This window comes from Nelumbo nucifera, chromosome 4 (genome assembly GCF_055504915.1).
Source record: "Nelumbo nucifera cultivar China Antique chromosome 4, China Antique-T2T, whole genome shotgun sequence".
Classification (NCBI taxonomy): domain Eukaryota; kingdom Viridiplantae; phylum Streptophyta; class Magnoliopsida; order Proteales; family Nelumbonaceae; genus Nelumbo; species Nelumbo nucifera.
In genome coordinates this window covers 75,919,200-75,925,596 of record NC_142652.1, presented here as the reverse complement: position 1 = coordinate 75,925,596, position 6,397 = coordinate 75,919,200, and positions in this window count along the sequence as shown.

Below are 6,397 nucleotides of genomic sequence, written 5' to 3'. Positions count from 1 at the left end.
CATTAATAGTTCAAATTATAAAATCACAATTTTCCCTGCCACAACCCTCTTTGGCAATTAGAAGTGTTGGGACAAATTGTGTTGTCCGTTGTGCTAATTTCACATCCATAGGTAAAAGATGGTGTCATTCTAAGTGCCAAAATGCCTATAACGGTCCTTAATTGTTAAAATTGTAAAATCATTGTTTTGGCTAGTCTGACCCTATTTTACGATTTCATGTCATGGAACCAACTACACCATCTGTTATACTAGTTTCCACATTTGTATGTAAAAGATGGTTCCCATCTGGCCAACATAACCTCTATAACAGTCTTTAACGGTTGAAACTATAAAACCTCATTTGATGTCGACTTGACCTTATTTGGCATGTCCAGGTATTGGGATCAATTATGGCATATGTTATGCGGTTTTCTACATCTACTTGTAAAAGATGGTGCCAATCCAACCACTGAAACCTCCATATGATTCCTTAACAATTGAAACTATGAGATCACATTTTTGACTGGCTCGACCATGTTTGAGGATTCTAGGTGCTGGACCGGACAAACTATATTATCCATTAATTGGGTTTCAACGTCCATTCATTGAGAAAGGTCCATATCTAATTGTTGGAACCCCATAATAGTTTTTAATGGTTGAAACTGTAAAATCTCAATTTTGTTTGGCTTAACCTTGTTTGGCAGTTTTAGGTGCTACGACAAACTACATTATTTATCGTATGGGTTTCTAGATTTACACGTAAAAGATGGTCCCCATCCAATTGGTAGAACCCCCTAAAACCACGCTTAATAGTTGAAATAGTGAAATCACAATTTTGGCCAACTTGATTATTTTTTGGTTTCAGGTGTAGGGACCAACTGCGTTATCCATTGTGTTGGTTTTCACATCCACAAGTAAAAGATGGAAGATGGTGCTCATCCAGAAGATAAAACCCCTGTAATGGTCCTTAACAATTGAAATTGTGAAATCACAGTTTTGGCTATTATGACCTTGTTTTATACTTGTAGGTGTTAAAACCAGCTGTGCCAACTATTATACTGATTTTCACATCTATAGGTAAAAGCCAATGCCCATTTTGAAGCATAACACCCATAACAATCCTTAATGGCTGAAATTTTGAAATCAAAATTTTGGCCAAATCAAGCCTAATTGGCATGTCCAGGTATTGACACATGCTATGTCGGGTTTCTACATCTATCTATGTGTAAAAGATGGTGCCCATTTGACCACCATAACCCCATAATTGTCCTCAATAGTAGAAACTATGAAATCACATTTTTTATTAGCCCAACTATGTCTGAAGGATCCAAGTGCCTAGAAAAATTACGTCATCCATCAAATGAGTTTCCACATTTATTCAAAGAAGGTCTCCATCTAATTATCGGTACCCCCATAACATTATTTAACGATTGAAATTGCAAAATTACAATTTTGGGCATTCCAACCTTGTCTAGTAGTTCTAGGTGCTTGGAAAAAATGTGTCATCTATCATATGAGTTTCTAATTGGTTGACAAGGGTAGGTTGGCCAAAATTGAGATTTTGCAATTTTGATCGTTAAAGACTACTATGAGGCTTTTGATTATTAGATGAGGACCTCCTTCTATGAATGTATGTAGAAACTTATTTATTAGATGAGATAGTTTGTTTAGGCACCTAGAACTTTCAAATTTGGTTGGGCCAGTAAAAATGTGATTTTGTAGTTTCTACTATTAAGGATTGTTATGGGGTTTCGATTGTCAAATGGGCACCATCCTTTATGTGTAGATGTGGAATCCTGTATAATAGATGGTAGAATTTGTTCCATCACTTGGGCATGCCAAATAGGGTTAAGTCAGATAAAATTGTGATTTTACAATTTCAACCGTTAAGGATTATTAAGGGTGTGTCATTATGGCCGGATAGGCATTGTCTATTACCTACAAAAATAATAGATGGTGCAATTGGTTCTAGTACCTGGAATCATGAAGCTAGGTCGCACTAGCTAAAACCATTATTTTACAATTTCAATTGTTAAGGACTGTTATGGGGGTCTTGGTGCCTAGATGGGCATCATCTTCTACCTATGGATGCGGAAATTAGCCAAAACTATGATTTCACACTTTCAATTGTTACGCATCGTTATGGGGTTCTCGCAATTAGATGGACTCCATCTTTTATAGGTGAATCTAGAGACTTATGATAGATGGCACAGTTTGTCCAAGCACATAGAATTGCTAGATAGGGTTGAGCTAGTCAAAATTGTGATTTTACAATTTTGACAATTAAAGACTATTATGGGGGTTCTGATGATTATTAGATGGGGACCTTCTTCTTTGACGCCCATTTAATAGATGATGTAGTTTGTTTGGGTACCTAAAACCTTCTGACATGGTTGGGCTAGTAAAAAAATGTGATTTAATAGTTTTGACTGTTAAGTATTGTTATGGGGTTCTGGTGGTTGAATGAACACCATTTTTTACATATAGATGTGGAAACTCGTATAAATGATGTCAGAGTATGTGTCAGCACATGGACATGCCAAATAGGCTTGAAATGACGAGAAATGTTATTTCAAAGTTTCAACCGTCAAGGATTGTTATGGGTGTTATGGTTCCAAATGGGCACTATCTTTTACCTACGAATGTGGAAACCAATATAATAGTTGACACTGTTGGTTCTAGCACCTACAACCATAATGCAAGGTCGGGATAGCCAAAACTGTAATTTCTCAAGTTCAATTGTTAAGGACAATTATAGGGTTTTGTCTTTTGGATGGGCACCATCATCTTTTACCTACAAATGTAAAAACCAACACAATACATAACACAATTGGTCCCTACACCTAAACCAAAAAATAAAGTTAAGCTGGCCAAAATTGTAATTTCACAATGTCAACTATTAAGCACCGTTACAGGGGTTCTACCAATTTGATGGGCACCGTCTCTTATGTGTAAACTCATAGTTTTGAGTAACCTAACCCTACCTAGCATGTTTAGGTCTCAAGACCAATTCCATCATTCCCTAAATCATATTTTTGGTCAGGAAAGCCTTCCCTAGTCTGTTTAGGTCTCAAGACGAGTTACACCATTCATGAAACATTTCATGGCGTGTTGAGGTGTCAAGACCATCCAATTCCATGATCTATCAAATGGAGTGTCAAGGAGTCACGAACATTTTTGCCATATACTAAATAGATTTCCACATCAACCCCTATAAATAGATTTATGTCAAATGGAGTGTCGAGGTGTTAGGACCATTTCAAATTCAATTCAATATCGAAAATCAATGTTTAAATTCAAATTTGATCGATTAATTATTTTAGGTAATTAATAAATATATACAATAAATATTGTATTTATATAAAGTATATAAATATATAATTATTTGTATAATTTAATTATTATTATATAAATTATATAAAATGTTTTAAGTATTTCATATATTATATATAAGAATTAAATAAACAGACAAATTTGGATATTTATCAAAATGAATTTGACCAGTTATAAGTATTTCATATATCATCATACCCGGATTCGATTTGATTACGTAAATGGTATGTATAGAATATCTGAATTTGACCGGTTGTGATATTTGAATTATTTGAATTCAACCGATTATGTTGACTCTCAAATTTGAAATTGGATTTTTAAATACTGTGGCACCTTTACCCAAGTTATAGTAATGCATAAAAATTTACTAATTGTTTTTAGAAGATTAAGTATAAGCAGTTTTGTGAACACCAAACTCTCGATAATGTTTTAGTATGGAATTGGTCTTATGAAAACCAATCACATGTAGTTAGGCCTATCAATTATACCAAAAAATCCGAGGTCCAATCCGATTATCTCTTATTCGAATTATGTATTTATGTAATTGAATCTGATTTGGATTTTGGAATCTACATCCGATTAATAATTAGATCGGATTCGAGTTTGACTCCATCCGATCTGATTAAAATCTGAAGTTGGCTTTATTATAATATTTATTTATTTTAATATATCAATTTAATATAATTATATTCAAAATTATAAAATATATATTTTCTATATTATATTATATATGAATTTATATATAATAAATTCAATACGTCATATTTATATTAAAGTTAAAAAGTAATTGACTTTTTCAATTTTTTTTATTTTAAAAGATTAAAGTACATTAAATCCAAATCTAATCTGAGTCCGTTTGGATTCATATTCGAATCCAAAATCTTCAAATCCAATCAAATTTTGGATAGGATTCGGATATAAATTTTCAATAATCGGATCGGATTTAGATTTTGCTAAATTTGATCCGAATCCAATCCAATTACAATCTTACATGTAGTCTCGGTAATACTTTCTTATGAAATTAGTATTATGAAAATTTAAATTTTCTTATTTTAGTAGCCAATTTCAAAGGGCGTATTGTTGGTTATGACACGTGGATAGAAATCCAGTTATCTCTCCGAAAATTAAGAGTCAATTTTGTTTATGAAAGTTAAACGGTTGGAATTCTAAAACGTTGAGAGAGGAAGGTTGTTTTGATATTATACGGAAATTATGGTTATGGTTTTTTTAGAGGACAAATGAAAAGCCTCCTATGTAGGACCCAAATTAATAATATGAATGAATAGGAGATTACAGAATGGGTATTTTCGTCAAAACAATGGAAGGAGTGTTAGACGTATATCACGTCTGCCGAGTGGGGGGTTTCTTTGGCATTTTAATTTTGCTGCTGGGTCTCAACAGCTGGGTTTTAATGTGTTATGGAGTTTTCCTTTTGTCAAGTGGGGCTAAGAGTCATTTGGCCTAATAAAAGAGTCACGCTTAGATGGTCGTATATCATAGGCTAGCTTTACTCGTTTACCTTTATGTATCAATTTCTTTTAGATAGGGAAATGCAATGCGGGTTCGAATCTACTACCTGTTGAGGGATAATTTGGTCCTCCAAATGACATTATGGCATGTGGCATTGCAGAACATTGGGTGACATCTCAGCACTATGTAAGCAGATCATCTCGGCAAAGCCGCTAGCAGCACCTTGTCCATGGCCGACCTATAGTACCTCGTCATTACTGGTCCAAGGGACCTTGGCATGAGGAGCGACCTCCTCGAGGCATTGCTGACCTGACTAAGGTGTGGCGACCTATGAGACGTGCTCACTGACCTCTTCCCTAAGTAGGTTATTGTTTTCAACTTCTTTGGGATCACGACGCCTGGCCGTTAAGCCCATCTATCCACATCAGAATTGATCGAAAGGACCCTCATCCCTCTATGTAGATCACATAACCGACTGAGAGATCTCCTCCAAACTTAGCGGGAGTAGTTCCCTAGGAATCTCTGACCCATTATAGGGAGCCCTTGGTTTCTTACGCCTATATAAAGGCATCTTCTCCCTAAGTAAAACTACGAGCGATTTAGCTCTCGCATACTTTGGTTATCTAGCACTTTAGCTCTCTCCAAAATCTCCAGTTCGCTAATTTAAGCATTGGAGTGCCAACTCTGGGTAAAGCATCTCGGGTACTCTAATAATGTTTCTTTGCAAGTCGACCCAACAAACTAGCCAGCTCAACATTCGAGCAAACCGAGCCACCTTCCAGTAGGGAACCAACCAACTTGGCATCCGGGCCACCTACCAGCAGGGAACCAACTAGCTCGGCATCCGAGTCACCTTCCAGTAGGGAGTTGCTAGATTGTGCATCATTAATTGATGCTGTCTGTGGGAACGTTGTACAAAAGTCGTGCTCTCATATTCATTTTTCTGAATGGCATCCTCTAGCAACACTCCCGTCAACAACAACTCAATCACAAGAGGGCAAGACCAGCCTGCAGTACATCCTGAGGTCTCCTCTGTAGCTATCAGTCCATAGTGTCCCTGACCCTACCAGGCATTCCTGTTACACTGAACCTAGTTTTTCTCCTGCACCAAGTGAACGCGCCTCTCCCTCCAGTCAAGCCCTCAGTGGTTCCTGTTGGGATTGATGTGTGCCAGTTCAATGAATTGGTGCAGTACGTCCGTGGAATGAACCTACAAATGAGGACATGGGAGGAGCGATTTTCCGCTCTAGTAGGGATGCAGCAACAACAATGGTGTGTCCAGAAGTGCGTCGTTAAACATTCCGGAACACCAATTTAAACATTTATAATTTATACTGTTTCTTAAACAACTACTAACGTAGTAAGGGGTGAGAATGGGTCGTATCCATAGAGAAGCAAGGGAAAAATTATTACAAACCTTAATCCGGGTAAAAGAATGCAAAGGGAAATTGCAGAATCACAAAACTTTCATTAATTAAATTGGAATTAAATAAAAATGGAGTTCGAACATTGCTGAAAATAAAATAAATAAACAATAGAAATTAAAAAGAAGAAATCTGCAATTCGATCAGAGGTAGCAGTCTTCGCATTTTGCCATTAACCCTCGAACTTCTTG